The sequence below is a fragment of the Ylistrum balloti genome, unplaced genomic scaffold (genome assembly GCF_031769215.1).
Source record: "Ylistrum balloti isolate Yb309-2 unplaced genomic scaffold, AGI_CSIRO_Ybal_v1 Utg369680, whole genome shotgun sequence".
In the NCBI taxonomy this organism is placed as follows: Eukaryota; Metazoa; Mollusca; class Bivalvia; order Pectinida; family Pectinidae; genus Ylistrum; species Ylistrum balloti.
In genome coordinates, this window is record NW_026781921.1 from 1,628,595 (window position 1) to 1,645,676 (window position 17,082).

The following is a 17,082-nucleotide window of genomic DNA, read 5'->3' on the forward strand; positions in this document are numbered from 1 at the left end:
GTACGCTTCACACTGGTCATTTGTCTGATGAAGGTGACCGTGTAGATTTCGTACACTACATACGTCAGTGCTAGTACGCTTCACACTGTTCATATGTCTGATGAAGGTGACCGTGTAGATTTCGTACACTACATACGTCAGTGCTAGTACGCTTCACACTGGTCATTTGTCTGTTGAAGGTGACCGTGTAGATTTCGTACACTACATACGTCAGTGCTAGTAAGCTTCACACTGTTCATATGTCTGATGAAGGTGACCGTGTAGATTTCGTACACTACATACGTCAGTGCTAGTATGCTTCACACTGTTCATATGTCTGATGAAGGTGACCGTGTAGATTTCGTACACTACATACGTCAGTGCTAGTATGCTCCACACTGGTCATTTGTCTGATGAAGGTGACCGTGTGGATCTTGTACACTATGTACGTCAATGCTAGTACGCTTCACACTGATCATTTGTTTGATGAAGGTGACCGTGTAGATCTCGACACGTCACACTCGAATCTTTTGCTGATTCTAATCTACTGACATCACCAACGTGAAGAAAATGTTCCGAAACATGGCAGTTATCTCCGAGTAAGGAACTTAAAAATAAGGTTTTATGATGAGAACACATCTTCATCTTTATGATGAGTACACATCTTTATCATTATGATGAGAACACATCTTTATCTTTATGATGAGTACACATCTTTATCATTATGATGAGTACACATCTTTATCTTTATGATGAGTACACATGTTTATCTTTATGATGAGTACACATCTTTATCTTTATGATGAGTACACATCTTTATCATTATGATGAGTACACATGTTTATCTTTATGATGAGTACACATGTTTATCTTTATGATGAGTACACATCTTTATGATTAGTACACATGTTTATCTTTATGATGAGAACACATGTTTAACTTTATGATGAGTACACATGTTTATCTTTATGATGAGTACACATGTTTATCTTTATGATGAGTACACATGTTTATCTTTATGATGAGAACACATGTTTATCTTTATGATGAGTACACATGTTTATCTTTATGATGAGTACACATGTTTATCTTTATGATGAGAACACATGTTTATCTTTATGATGAGAACACATGTTTATCTTTATGATGAGTACACTCTTTATGATGAGTACACATCTTTATGATGAGTACACATGTTTATCTTTATGATGAGTACACATGTTTATCTTTATGATGAGTACACATGTTTATCTTTATGATGAGAACACATGTTTATCTTTATGATGAGTACACATGTTTATCTTTATGATGAGAACACATGTTTAACTTTATGATGAGTACACACCTTTATCTTTATGATGAGTACACATGTTTATCTTTATGTACACATCTTTATGATGAGTACACATGTTTATCTTTATGATGAGTACACATGTTTATCTTTATGATGAGTACACATGTTTATCTTTATGATGAGAACACATGTTTATCTTTATGATGAGTACACATCTTTATGATGAGTACACATGTTTATCTTTATGATGAGTACACATCTTTATCTTTATGATGAGTACACACCTTTATCTTTATGATGAGTACACATGTTTATCTTTATGATGAGTACACATCTTTATCTTTATGATGAGTACATGTCTTTATCTTTATGATGAGTACACATGTTTATCTTTATGATGAGTACACATGTTTATCTTTATGATGAGAACACATGTTTACCTTTATGATGAGTACACATGTTTATCTTTATGATGAGTACACATCTTTATCTTTATGATGAGTACACATGTTTAACTTTATGATGAGTACACATCTTTATCTTTATGATGAGAACACATGTTTACCTTTATGATGAGTACACATGTTTATCTTTATGATGAGTACACATCTTTATCTTTATGATGAGTACACATCTTTATCTTTATGATGAGTACACATCTTTATCTTTATGATGAGTACACATCTTTATCTTTATGATGAGTACACGTCTTTATCTTTATGATGAGTACACATCTTTATCTTTATGATGAGTACACATATTCATCTTTATGATGAGTACACATCTTTATCTTTATGATGAGTACACACCTTTATCTTTATGATGAGTACACATGTTTATCTTTATGATGAGTACATGTCTTTATCTTTATGATGAGTACACATGTTTATCTTTATGATGAGTACACATGTTTATCTTTATGATGAGTACACGTCTTTATCTTTATGATGAGTACACATCTTTATCTTTATGATGAGTACACATCTTCATCTTTATGATGAGTACACATCTTTATCTTTATGATGAGTACACATCTTTATTGTTTTTTTCTTTTATACACAAATCTTCTTGCATTGATTTTTTTAATGGGAATTTTAATGTTTGTCTTTAAGAAAATCTTTCTTTGTATTACACACTAGAAAATGTTAACTCGTGTTTGGTATCTGAATCTTAACTTAAACTGTGTCTACATATATCCATCCAAGGCTCATCAATGTTCCTTATCAGAACATATGAACATCCATACAATATAGGAAAATTGTAGATTTGTTACTGATAATACGTAATCACTGATCAGTAAAATCCGTATTCTATGAACACGTCTTGTAATTGTCTGAACGTTAGATGATGTTACTATCCAGGTCGCGATGACCAGAAATATATAGGCCAACTGTGGCGATGTTACGTCACTGGATTGTTAAAAAAATTGGTGTGAAATTTTCAGAAGAGAGAGCGTACACAAAGTATGGATTTCAAAATACCGAGACCCCGATCGTTTTTTTCGGACACGTTCAGTAAATTTTAATCAAAACGACGGAAGCTGCCTTGTTTATCATTACATAAACATTTCAGTAATGTTTTTTTTAACTTTACTGGGTTTGAATAGCTAATATTGAAATAACTTCCTGTTATCAGGAAGTTTTAATTATGTTAAACTTGTGCATCTTAAAGTTTTAAATGTAGATACTTTGTGTGTCAATAAAAGATGAAGTCAAATGTTGTGTTTAGTTTAAAAACGTTATTTTTACACGGCATTCAGCTTGTCCACTTTGTCACTCATATAATATTACTATGTTATCTTGTTTTTGCATGTCCTAACTTTCTAGTCAATTTCGTCAATATCCTTTAGAATACGTTTCGATAGCTTGTGTAAAATATTTGCATAATTATTCTTCTCCTTGTATGCATGATTAACATATTACCATGACGACGGCCCCTCCCCAAACATACCCATGACTGCTGACAAACCAACAACAGCCGCATACGTGAATGTAACGTAAACTACGTATAAAATCCTGTCACGGTCTGATGACAAATTTTAACTGTAAAAGTAAACTATGAGTATTATTGTTTTGTTTTATCGGAATGTTGTCAGCTGTTTGATAGATGTGCGCTCGCAGCCGTTTACAAAACAATATATCGATTATTGGACGATGACTCGAGTTTATATGTGTTATTGTCTCAACGTATGACGCGCAGAAATGAGTAGGATAATTTCAATCACACACGTACACACAAGTACCCTGGTGTGTACCTTAGTAATAAGTGTACTTCTACACAGCTCTTTCCCGAACACCACAGCTCTGTCGAACTGCAATTCGTGGGGTATAAAGTTATTTGAGCAAACACGCGGAATTTTATTGTTGAAGTCTTTTGTTAGACGAGTTGTTGAGCGGGTCCTGCGCGTAGAACGCTTCAAATCTTTTCTAAACCTGATCTTGGAGAAGAATAGGCGGGCATATTTATAGAGCCAAGCTTTTGTGTGTAGCGAGGTCACGCATTGGTCGATCTACCTGGCTCGCAGATCAGGTACGCCTTGTGACCTCTACCTATGATTGGAGTCGTTCGACAGGTACAAGTTACACAGGTGGAATTTGTTTTAACTACTCAAATACCAGAAAAATTGGCATAAAGTGTTCGTTTGTTTCATGGGACACTGCCTCGAATATACTGGAGTCGCTTTCCACTTATCCTAACCCTCGCGGGAAAAAATGTGAAAGGTATATAATGTGTACTATATAACTAGTGCGCATGCGCAATAGAAAACAATTTAATCCATTCAACACCCATATTCGATGAATTTGAAACTGGTATGAAATCGTGGAGCGTTCACATCGACAGGCGTGTCCCGGACACAGCTTCGTTCAGCCATTCCGGGTAGTGGAGGAGACCTGTCGACACCGTCAGAACGTACTACTCTGGGGATATATATCGTATATACTTATAAGTTTGTTATCGTGCAACACACATATGTGTAGGGGATATAGAGACTTATTTACCTGGCTGTAGGCAGGTATGGCAATGGAGTTGGACAGTTACCTGGTGTTGGCTATCGCACATCACAGGTGAGCTGTTTGTCAATATAAACAGGGCGAAATCAAACTTTTTAAACTTTGGATTTTTCCGCGAAACATGATCTTTTGGCAGTATTTACGCTAAAGTAGTCAAGTGAAAGAGTGTTGGACACAAGACGACACATGTGTGATCGCCTAGGCACACTTCCTACTCACTATTTCATCTACAACTCGCTGTCACTTAACTTCCTCACCGGCGTCTACACAAGCAAACGTCGTCGGCCATAACTCCGGTTTGGATTAATATCCACGGAATGGCAATGTATGGTTGTACCGTACCCACGCTTTTACTTGAAACCTGCAGTCGATATTGGCGGGAAAACTGCGAGAGGAACAGTCACCGAGCGCGTGCTAGGGCCCACCAAGAGGCACTATTATAGGTTTTTGAGGGTTTGTCAGCAGTTTCCTGTCAGTTTGTATGACTGTGTGTCTAGGTCCATGTTAAAATTTCCTATTCATGACTAGATCCACACTCATCCAGGCTAGGCGGGACTTTCCACGGATTCCACCACAGACCTTTCCCTTGACGTCACAGAAGGCCGCACCTTTTACATTGCTTTCATTGACTAATCATTTCTTTCTAACCGTTTCTCACACTAACCCTAACAGTGTCTATATATTACATCTGTTGTTGACAATTTTTCATTATAACTTGTTTATTGGTGGTAAGTTTCTATCATGAAAAGTTTAGATTTTTTCTTCATACCTTTTTTTTGTCGATTTCCTGTCAAAATGACACCTTGCCCGGCTCTGACTGTAAGACCGGTCCCGCGGAGGGATTGGGACGGGCGATTTTACAGGATAGACAGGGACATGGCTATGTCAATCTGATTTAAACAAACATGCTCTTATCTTACATCAAGTCGCACAAATGTAGTGTGGCGACACATTCTTCTGAACTCCTGACACAAATCGAGGAGAGTTCTTTCTTCTAACTATGGGTGAACAGGGAAATTCATGTCTTCTTCACCTACATTCATATCGATTTTAAACTAACTTTTTGCTAACTTATTCACACTAACATGATCATATTATAAATTTCTGTAATTTCCAACTTACTAATGACTAACTGTAGAACCGTTTTATGTATACTAGGACGGTGTTACTAATTCTGAAGTACTTCTCGCACTACTTAATATAGCATGTCACTAACAAACGCTAAAAGTACCTTATATACTAACACAAATACCCAATCAATTAACTAAAAAGACACTTAATTTGAATGAATAAAACATGAATTCGAAAAAAGGTAAATTTATAGTTCATAATTTATATATTCAATCCTAGTAAAATTCTCCTAAAATATCCTCTTTGTCTTAATTGGTGAATTTCTCGAGCCATTCAATGTATTTTCAATGAAAATTTTATTCTGAAACCATGGCTGAATTTCCCTGCTTGCACCCCTTTCAATCGACTAAGTAGATGGTCAGATTTTGACCTATATTATACAACTGACCATGGTCAAGCGACCGTTATTTCAACTTTAAGTGGCTAGACGGGTTTGGTATGAACTTTGGGTAAATATTCCGTGATTCACTGTCTAATAGATGCTGGTAAAATTAAAGTTAAAATTGTGTTAAGTCTTGTTTTACAATCCATATGACGTTATTTCTTAATCCTAATTGTATTTGATCTAACTTCATGTCTAGCTGTATAGTTGGGAAAATACTCGACCAAATCTACCGAAACTACAGCTGATTATCATCATGATTTAAAGTAAAATATGTTTTAAATTACATTTTTAGTAGTGATCGTCCTGTGATAAACCCCCGGGTATACGCGATAATGTTGTATTAAGTAATGGATTAAAGTTCGCTAGGATCGAACAGGTTTTTGGGTGGAAAATCACACTTGTCCTACAAATTGTAGCGAAGAGATAACTTTGATTTACCAAACTGAAAGGTTGAAACGGGAAAAAAACATGGGGCGGTGTCCATATTCTTGTATGTGGAAAATTGACGGGAAGTGAAATCTTTCCTTTATTAATTGAATGATTGTGAGACTTTTTATTAAATCGAGAATAATTAGTTTTTTTAGTTCACGATAGGAAATTCGTAACAAACAATGCAGTTCTTGAGATCGTGTCTTAAAGCTGGCTTAAAACACTACAGAGACATGACAATCGGCTCAAGTTCAGAAGGTGTGGTATCTCTGAATGTGTTTCGGGAGTTTTTGTTTGCTAAATATTATTAAAAAAAGCATTGCCGAAAGTAAAATGCATATGGAGAGAACTGTTAAGGGTAGCAGTGTCGTCTAGACATTGTACATAATACAACTCGGTGTTGGTGTATTGAAGTGTGTGGAGCGGGAATTAATTCGGTATAAAGTATATCATTGGAAAAATCACTAGAATTGTCCTCGGGTGGATGAATACGTGATTGTGAGAAAATGACTTTTTAAAGTGAAATCCGCTCCACACAAAATGTTGGTTCATGCAAGCGTAGAATTTATCTCACCATCTCTACAGCTTGTCAAAACCGGGACAAAAAAATAGAGAAATTTGTTTTAGAATAAACCAAGGCATCGGAATTTGAGGTTCAGAAAGGGGTATTTCTACCCGATCAGAATTCGAGAATCAGAAAGGTGGAAATTACTACTTGTTCACATGTGCAAGCTTGATATAAGGTTGCATTTAATAACTCATTAATTCACATTCAACTTTAAATTATGGGTTCTGATTTTAATGTCAGAACATGACGTAAACAAGGAATTAGGTTTAATATCGTCCAATTGTCGACTAGACGGGTACCCGTTAATGCCCCAAGTCTAGTAAGCTGATTTGGTGGTAGACAGCTCTAGCTCGACACGGTTAATGATTTTGAAAAGATCTCAGGAGAAACTTGATCCCACTATAGGGAAAATATAGCGTGGAAGTATGAGTGTTGGGATTGGGACTCGGTTACAGGTGGTTATTTGGAGGGTCGACTAGGGGTACGGCAATTAAACAGAAAAAGTAAGGTGAAATTATAATTTTAATAAGTCTTGTAAGTTTATAAAATAAAAAGTAGCTAATTCAAAACAGGAAAAGAGGCGTTTCTGCTGGTTATGATGAATTTTAAAAATAAATAATTGTCTTAATACCCTTTGTATGTCCCCGTTAAAACCTCGGCAAGTAAAGTCGTTAAGACGACAATGAAGTCTTTTCTACTTTGAGAGGAACTGGATTTCAATGGACTGTTCTAAAGGACTGACGCTATAGGCATGACGTGGATTTCTGAATGCATTTATGTGATATTCTATAGCTTAGTTCTTACAAAATGAAATACGACTTCTTGTCATGAAGCATCTTATATCCACTAGTATGCATATACGGAATTAAATACTTGCCAAAATATTACGCTGTTACTGTTCAAGTTCGAATAGAATGTGTTTGCGTTGTAGAGCACGTTTACAGGGCTAGGGAAACATTCAGGTATGGTTCTTTGTCCCGAAGCTGTTTACCAAAGAGATTCTCATACAAAAGACTAATTAGTGCTGTGTGGTTTACGCTGTGTACACCCGACTAGTGTCTCTCTTTGTTCGTTTGTGACGTAAACATTATACACAGTGGCAGAGGAAACTAAAGGCGATAACTGGACATTTCACAAAACAAATAACCAAACTGGATCCCACTGTGGGATTCCAAGATAAATGGACAATTGACGGTGTCAAGTGTCCGGAGGTAACACTATACACACAATATAGACTTGATTTCTTTAGGAACCAGTCCTTTCAAATTAGCGGTAACATTGACGTTATGTCTGACAAATTAATCCAAGTTATTGCTTGCTGGTACTATCCGGCCTGACACAATACAAACACGGACACGCTGGATCAGTTCGTTAACCAAGAATTCCACTAAACCTCGTTTGAATAACGCTTACATTCGTCATTTGTAATTAAAAACAACTTATCGATGGTGCGCTGTAATAAATAAATTGAAACATTCGAAAGATTTTGAAAAAAATGTCGGAAATGGAATTTTAGTTTGTTTCAATGCAGTTCTTGTATTTTAACTGGTCAAACATTTGGGAGAATACTTATGTCCCCGCTAAATCTAGTGCTTGTTTTATTGAACTGACCTTGCATTATATTTAGAATTATCCATCCTAAAGGAGGTACAATACAGCCAATTCTCAAGCATTCATGGTTAAGGATTAAATGCCTCGTTACTGACCTTGACAGAGCTCTTCAATATCGGAGGTGTGATTGTTGCGTAATAATTTCTAACACGGCCGACATACTTTGGAAGCTCAAAAGATGTCATTTGAAAGCGTTTATATGGATCTCTGACCTGCTACCACACTTCGTAATGTTAAACAAATAACGTAATTATAGCGATGAGATGATGTTTATGGAAACAAAGTAATAGATTTGGCTTTGGTTATTTGACAGAAAGGCGAGTCGTTTCCAGTCATTCTAAATTAATCCCACAACACAGTTATAATGCAAGTTGAATGGAGAAAACCTATATTCATTTCTTCACCGTCATCGGCGTCGCTGCCACCGAAACCGCCAAAGACTTTTCGAGAATTATCATTTTATTAACAATGTATTACTGGTACAATATGTAATATTAGACAAACGGCTATGTAAATGTTTATCAGTGCACAGGTTTTTTTTTAGATTATACATATTTTGGTAATTTGACCAGAAAGGAAGCCTTTCCAGATCGCTTGTTCGTGCCTATTTTGTCTGAATTGACAGAACTTCTGTTCGTAAATGTGACATGGGAATGTCAAGTAGAAGGGAAGTATGGAAACTGACCCCAAGGAGCACGACCATGGGAGAGTCGAGGTGTAGGGAAGGTAGGGGTATGAAAACAGACCCCACGGAGAACGATCAGGGGAGGGTCTAGGTGTAGGGGTATGAAAACAGATCCTATGGAGAACGACCAGAGGGGAGTCAAGGGTTAGGAGAGGATTGGGTGTGGAAAGGACCCAGAGAAGCACGAGTAGGGGAGGGTTTAGGGGTAAGGGAAGGATGGGGGTATTGAAGCAGTCATCAAGGAGCACGACCAGGGGATGATCAACGGGTAGACGAGGGGGCGGGATGGGGATGGCGTGGTATAGATAACCATGAGGAGCACGACCAGAGGAGAGTCGAGGAGTTGGGGATGGCACAATAGGAAAGTATGAAAACCATTCTGGGGATACTGGATGGCGATGCTTGCTTGGTACAGGGTACCCTGGATGGTGAAATATAAACTACACCCGTTAGTCATTGTAATTGGAGTGAGCGAAATCCATATCTATTTGATCTGATGTGAAAAATAAACTTTTAAAACATTTCGATAAAAAAAACACAGGGTTTTCAAAATGCAAAATTATTTAAGACGCTTTCGGATTTTACTAAGGTAAGCAATCTGCTTACGATTCTGTATGACATTTTTTCACGGTAGTTCGCCTCTTTAAAGTTCACGATGCATTTTATTTACTGAGTCAAAATCAATTATTGTGTACTTTTGACATATTAATTTGGCTTGACATAATATTCTTACCTTTTATCCCTATACATTGAAATAAACTCGCCGTAAGAGCATACAAAAACGGTTCCATTCTGTGTCAAAGGGTAAACGATGGTAACCTAGGGTAAACAAATATTTGTTCTCGCGTTATCAAGTACATTGTTGTCAATTTCCTTATCACGTGACATCTGTAAACCATAGAGAGTATAAAGATTTAAGCAGTTAATCTGTCAGAAAATCAATACATTTCCTGCCTTAGATGGTGTACAGATTTAAGAGTTAGACCGTGAGATGTCTAGCTGCTCCCGTTTCTAATGTCTCGCGCAGTAAATTTTGTGTTCAATCTAAACATTTACATCTCTTTGTGGTATACTATGTTAATGATTGGAAATTATATAATAGAGTTTCTCCTTCAGCTGTGACATACTACATGACAACACATACAGTAATGAACGCATTGTTCATGAGTAAATTCATATACATGTATATCTACGAGAATCAGTTATCTCCCCTTGTTATATTCCGTTCGGATAGTTAGACATTCGGGTGAATAAATACATCCCTTTAGGATGTCCCGTATGGAGAATGAGACAGTTATCTTTCATTATAATGACCCGCTTAGTGGGTGCGACATGGGAATGTTATATCCCCTAACGTCATGTGCAAAGAATTTTATTTGAGAGCGAATAATTACCTCCCTTTTTTGTCACTGATGGACAATCAAGGTAGCATTTTCCTGAAATTTTTGGTGTTTGTTTGAGAAATACAGGTATAGCAGATTGGTTATGAAAAATACACCCTTACATGTATATATATTAATAAACCGCTAAACAATTACATTAATAGTAGAGAACAAGTATTCCCCTCATTGTGTCTTAATAAAAGACGCGATTGACGGTTGGTCTTTCATCTCTGCTTAGGCTTAACCAAAACCTTTTTCTGTGTGGGACGAGGACGTTAACCCAGCGCAAACTCCTCACCTAGTCCTACGTCATTCAAGTACACGTTAGCGAAGCTTTTAAATTGTCTGTGAAATAGCGTGTTTAAATACACTAACACTATTATGATAGGGGTTTTATGATGTCTGTTTTCCTTTATATAACATCTCAAAGTGAATAGAGCGACAACGTTTGCTGTGTTTGTAACAAAAGCATGATTTGTGATTTCAGATCATGTTAGATAAAAAGTTTTTATGGTCACCATAGTGATCTCATTAAGATATATTCTGTCTTTGTGTGACATGAAGCGGGACGTATTTGATGCTCGTTAGTTTGCCTGTTGATTCCCTTGTTGTATACCTTGTTCTCATATGAGAACATGACATTACTTACTTGGATTGACCAAGGTTCACATGGCGGGTGTCGTCGATGAATCAAAAGACGCTTACTCTTCCGGAACACATGGTCTTATTCTCCTTGTACTTTTTCAGGAGCCTCCGTGTATATATTTTGCACTAGTTTTATGGAATTTGAGTTAGCATTCTGATTATGTTGCCTTGTTGGTATTTTCTTAATGCTTCTTCCTTTTTACTATAAACGGACAAAGAAAACAAATCTAGTAAGAACAAATAAAAGACAGGATCAAATAAGCAATACATAGGACAAATGAAACACGTTCGCATAAAAGAATAGATAAAGTTATTTCATAGAAGATTCGGGTTAGCCGGCCCACGGGTGAAATATGTCAATTAACACATTAGAGTACTATCAGGCACTTTCTGCCTTTTGAAGGAGTATACCCTTTCTTTTTCCACCACCTTTAGATGGGCTGAGTGATGAATAGCCGAGAATACAACCTGAGACGTAAGTAGGAAGAATAGGTTCAGAATACGGGTTGAGACATTGGTAGGCTGTTAAGGTCGGCAATGACCCAAGGCGTTTTAGGCTGACAAGGTAGGAAAATAACTGAGACGTTAGTAGGCTGACAAGGTCGGAAATGACCTGAGACGTTGGTAGTCTGACATGGTCGGCAATAATCTGAGACGTTGGTAAGCTGACAAGGTCGGCAATGACATGAGACGTTGGTAGACTGACAAGGTCGGCAATGACCCGAGACGTTGGTAGGCTGACAAGGTCGGCAATGACCTGAGACGTTGGTAGGCTGACAAGGTCGGAAATGACATGAGACGATGATAGGCTGACAAGGTCGGAATGACCTGAGAAGTTGGTAGGCTGACAAGGTCGGCAATTACCCGAAACGTTTGTAGGATAACAAGGTCGGAAATGACATGAGACGTTTGAAGGCTGACAAGGTCGGAAATGACAAGAGACGTTTGAAGCTGACAAGATCGGCAATAATCTGAGACGTTGGTAGGCTGACAAGATCGGCAATGACCTGAGACGTTTGTAGGCTGACAAAGTCGGCAATGACATGAGACTTTGGTAGGCTGACAAGGTCGGCAATGACCTGAGACATTGGTAGGAGGACAAGGTCGGAAATGACCAGAGACTTTGGTTGACAAGGTCGGCAATTACCCGAAACGTTTGAAGGCTGACAAGGTCGGACATGACCTGAGACGTTTGTAGGATGAAAAGGTCGGAAATGACTTGAGACGTTTGTAGGATGACAAGGTCGGAAATGACCTGAGACGTTTGTAGGCTGACAGGGTCGTCAATTACCCGAAACATTTGTAGGCTGACAAGGTCGGCAATGACCTGAGACATTGGTAGGATGACAAGGTAGGAAATGACCTGAGACGTTGGTAGGCTGTCAAGGTCGGAAATTACCTGAGACGTTGATAGGCTGACAAGGTCGGAATGACCTGAGAAGTTGGTAAGCTGACTAGTGCATTATTATTCAATGTCAGCAGTTTAACACAGAAGAATGGGTTATTTGTACTTCCACAATGTAACTTTACTCTGTTTGAGGATGGTATAGGTTGTGTGTAGGTAAGGTGGATGGAACGTTGATTTAATGTGCGTTAGTAATCTCGATTAAAATGATATATCTATCAGTAGGAAAACAACATAAAAAACACGAAATCGTATCATATTCTTAAAAATATCTTTAAAAATAGTAAAAGTGTCTTTGTTTTCTTGTGCGCGGTGTAGCAGCTATATCAGGTTTGGTGATGTGGGGCTGTTGTAAGTAACGAACGGCACATTCCGCACATCCAAGCACCGTGTCTTCTGTATGCAGTAATCCGTTGATGCTGTTGAACACTCGAATGTTCGAAGCAATCAAAACATTTCATCATTTTTATCAAAACTGAAAGATAAGATTGTTTTTGTAACGTTTCGGTATAGTTTTGTCATATAGTTCTGCTAGGAATAATGGTGCCTCTATTGACTCATCTCACACCACTCAAATTCTCCATAATAATGAGCTAGTATCTCCCGCTTCAAACATTTCCTTCAGAAGAGTGATGATAATTGTACCAGTCAATGGAACGGCAGCCAGTGTACCACATGTTTCCTAACTCTCCGTCAGTATAATGACCGCCAGTGTACCACTTGTCTCCTAACTCTCCGTCAGTATAATGACAGCTAGTGTACCACGTGTCTAAAACCTCTTCTTTAGTATAATGACCGCCAGTGTATCACGTGTCTCCTAACTCTCCGTCAGTATAATGACAGCCAGTGTACCACGTGTCTTCTAACTCTCCGTCAGTATAATGACAGACAGTGTACCACGTGTCTCCTTACTCTCCGTCAGTATAATTACAGGCAGTGTACCATGTGTCTCCAAACTCTCCGTCAGTGTAATGAGACAGTATACCACGTGTCTCCTAACTCTCCGTCAGTATAATGACAGTCAGTGTACCACGTGTCTCCAAATTCTCCGTCAGTATAATGACAGACAGTATACCACGTGTTTCCTAACTCTCCGTCAGTATAATGACAGACAGTGTACCACGTGACTTCTAACTCTCCGTCAGTATAATGACAGTGTACCACGTTTCTTCTAACTCTCCGTCAGTATAATGACAGTGTACCACGTTTCTTCTAACTCTCCGTCAGTATAATGACCGCCAGTGTACCACGTTTCTTCTAACTCTCCGTCAGTATAATGACAGTGTACCACGTGTCTTCTAACTCTCCGTCAGTATAATGACAGTGTACCAAGTGTCTTCTAACTCTCCGTCAGTATAATGACAGTGTACCACGTGTCTCCTAACTCCCCGTCAGTATAATTACAGTCAGTGTAATATGTATTTTCTAACATTCCGATAGTCTAACGACAGTGTACCCCGTGTCTGACGTCCACTTTTTGATATTCTATCTGATATACATTCTTTCTTGATTTCTTTAGAGGTGACCTCGACTAACGTGTATCTCAATAGTTCACGCCAGCCTGGTTTTCAGACAGCCCTTGTCGGGTGCCCAACGACCGTGCTACGGGTGATACCTGCATCCGGTTTCTTTTTCTTGAAAGACGATAGCACTTCTTAAGTCTGTGTAACTATATCAGCGAAATAGCAAATAAAAACAGCACGCTAGTGACACACCAATTTATAATTAGTATTTTATGTAATATATACATTAGTTTACACTATTTTTTCAGCAATGTCGCCTTACTTTAACCACTCTGATCTGTACAGAACTCCTCTTTACTTTATTTTACATTCTATGTGTTTACAGGATCTCGCGGAGTCACGGTCAAGACGAGATATATTGCATCACCTTTCAAGTCCGCCATTATGCAGTCTGAATCATTTCATGGATGGGCGGATAGCAAAGGTAACAACTCCCCAGTATACAACACAGAATTATCGGAACTTAGGGTTAAAAAACGACTATCCGCTTAGATGAACATAGATTATCGCTTAAACCACAATTTTTTGTTCATTAGACGGTAAAACGTTCGGGGGAAGATTTTAATGTAACATTTATCTACTTGTTTGATTTTTTTATACATTTATTGTAGACTTTAAGACTATGAGGTCAATAGTAGCAAAATGTCTGCCATCCCTCATGAATAAAGTGATGACCAACAAAGCTCAAAAGCACTTATCTAAACAGGTCTGATGAACCACTTGTTCAACTGCAATGCGGCATACGATTAATATTTTTTTAAAATAAGTATGGTAATACGATACTCATGTCGAGCGAAGGAATACATTCAAGTCTATACGCACCGCAGGTTTTGAAAAATAAACTTGCAGGTCAACTTCCTGTTACATTGAAATAGAACGCACCCATTTAGTCATTCTTGTGGAGCATTCGAATGGAACCGTGGAACGTACTCATTTTCCCAGGGTCATGAACTTAGCATCCAACCAGTACTACACTGATTCAATCATGTGGAACTTCGATTATTTTATTCCTTTATTTATAAAACTGAATCGCTTAAAATATAATTTTTTCAGTGTTCGATTCTTCGTTTTGGACATCGTTTTTGTTTCCAGAAGAAAAGAATAAATTCCTGACATAATTCTATGTTTGTATATTGATGAAACAGTTATTCGTAAATGAACGACACCCAGAGAGACATTACAGGATTATATACTGGTACTGTAGTGTCTTTATTTAACCCTTTGATGACGTTGACTTTCAATCCATACACTTATGATAATGTATATCGATGTAGAATATTGGACCACTTCTATATCTACACAAGTAAATTACACATGATTTTTGTATCTATAACAAATCATGAAAGTACGTCTTCTTTTGCTGACATTTTTCGAGATTGCAAAATTTCACAAACTTTAAAATGAGAGAGGAGACCAAACCTTTTGTGAATTATATGTGGTGATTTTTCTATAAGTAGATGTATACAATACAATACAATGCAATGCATTGCAGCATACAACACAACACAACACGACAAAATCAACACAACACAACACGACACAACACAACACAACACGACACAACACAACACAACACAACACGACACAACACGACACAACACAACACAACACAACACAACACGACAAAATCAACACAACACAACACGACACAACACAACACAACACGACAAAATCAACACAACACGACACAACTCGACAAAATCAACACAACACGACACAACACAACACGACACAACATGACACGACACGACACAACACGACACAACATAACACGACACGACACGACACAGCACAACACAACACGACACGGCATAACACAACACATCACAACACGACACGGCATAACACAACACATCACAACACAACAACACGACACAACTCAACACACAATACATTAATATAATATACAATATGTGTTTACGGTTAAGTGATCATTTCCATCCGTTGAAGTTTTCTTTCAATCTCCTGATCATGATTGTGAAGCACCTGTATATGTGGTTTATAAAAAATCAGCTTTATACTTGTGGCCAGGTAGGTATACCGGTAATTACATAGGTGTGTTAGCTACACTGCCACGCAGAAGAAAGTCGGTCACGGATGGCTGCACACCGGTATCGGCAAACAGGGCTGTCTTGTTCATAACTTGTCGGCTGAACGGAATGATTTATATTTTCCTAAACTAATTATTTACAGGCGATACACCAATTTGCTAAAGTATACAAGGACTAAGAAATACCTTTCTACCATCCTGACATCATAAACCGTACATTTACACCTAGGGATGTATTTGTAGCTTGGTGTTAATCAAAATATAAGTCCCAGCGCGACAATACAGGATCGTCGACATCTGTGATTACCAGTAAACAATCAACGTTTTCAGCATGACCTTATATCATCTTTATTATTTCTATACCAATACGTAACTTAGATAAACCGTTTAATATATACTACACGTATGCTTTAAAAGTTTTTTGACATTCTAGTCGAATGAAAAAATGTTAATGTATTTTTCATACTGAATTATCTGAGGTGGTAGGAGAGGGATGGGGGCAGTGAAAAGTGCATCCTAGCCCAATAATTTATGACCGAACAGTGCAATGATTGATATGATAACTTCGTACCTGGATGTAGAAAGGACAAAGTATTCAAGTTTGTTCCTGTAGTATGGCTGATGAATGAACTACCTCTTTCTGCATAACACGATCATAATATAGATTAAATGCCGCCGAGGGTGTTAGATTTACACAATTTTAACGCCATATTTTCTTATTATACATCTCATTGTTATGCGAGATCGCTCTTGCATAAACGCACCCTATGATTAAAATACAGGTATAGAATACTTTGCTCCATTTTGAATTTCACTTGCATTTAGCACCGTCATCATATATAGCAGTATGGAACGCCACTCGGATCGTATCGACGATACCAAATTATTCCAGTTCTTTTAAATTAATTAGAGCAGAGACGCACGTAGAGACGGGTGTTATTTGTGTGACATTCACTTGAACGAACGAAAAAAAATACAATTACA